Raw genomic sequence first — 697 nt, 5'->3', positions numbered from 1 at the left:
GAGGATGCGTCATACGACGAGTTTGTCGGATGTACCGATCGGCTGTCGGATAGAGAATTTCTAGAATCCCTAATATTTTCTCTAGATGTAATACCAATCTTTCGCTCAATGAGCAAGCATTGACGTTTTGACAAACATCGATTATTTTGGCCATCCGTAAGGCCAATATTCATAGTCAGATCTTATATTAGGTGAAGTAAAAAGTTCTGAGCGTTCTTTCGCTTTATTTCGACGATGAAATTAACATAGTTAGGATTATCCGATTTCGATCAAATATGCGCCGTTTTGTTCGATAACTTTTGTCCATTTTGAAGGCAATTTCATAATTCCGCGATTGAAGAAGTCCTCGTCCCTATTGATAAAAAATTTGACCAACTCATTTTCACAAGCCTCTCTTGAGGCCAGTTTTGTACCATCAAGAAAATTTTGCAAATGCTTGAAAAGGTGATAATCGCTTGGTGCCAAGTCTGGACTATACGGCGGGTGCAATAGAATCTCCCATCCAAGCTCTTGGAGCTTCTGGCACGTCATTAATGATGTGTGCGGCCTGGCGTTGTCTTGATGGAATACAATACTCTTCTTATTGGTCAATTCTGGCCGTTTCTGGTCGATCGCCTGCTTCAATCTGGTCAGTTGTTGACAGTAGAGGTCCGAATTGAGTGTTTGGCCCGATGGGAGCAGCTCATAGTGGATGATT

At 41.8% G+C, this 697-nt stretch overlaps 1 protein-coding gene across 5 annotated transcripts in view; it reads left to right on the top strand.

Moving 5' to 3' along the window:
- LOC116843356 (F-actin-monooxygenase Mical) overlaps positions 1-697 on the top strand; it is an 874,436-nt gene that overhangs the window by 34,574 nt on the left and 839,165 nt on the right. The gene's annotated exons all lie outside the window — the stretch shown is intronic.

The sequence above is a fragment of the Odontomachus brunneus genome, unplaced genomic scaffold (genome assembly GCF_010583005.1).
Source record: "Odontomachus brunneus isolate Ranch 3 - 2012 unplaced genomic scaffold, Obru_v1 Obru_scaffold_032, whole genome shotgun sequence".
Lineage (NCBI taxonomy): Eukaryota > Metazoa > Arthropoda > Insecta > Hymenoptera > Formicidae > Odontomachus > Odontomachus brunneus.
This window is presented reverse-complemented; position numbering and strand designations above follow the sequence as displayed.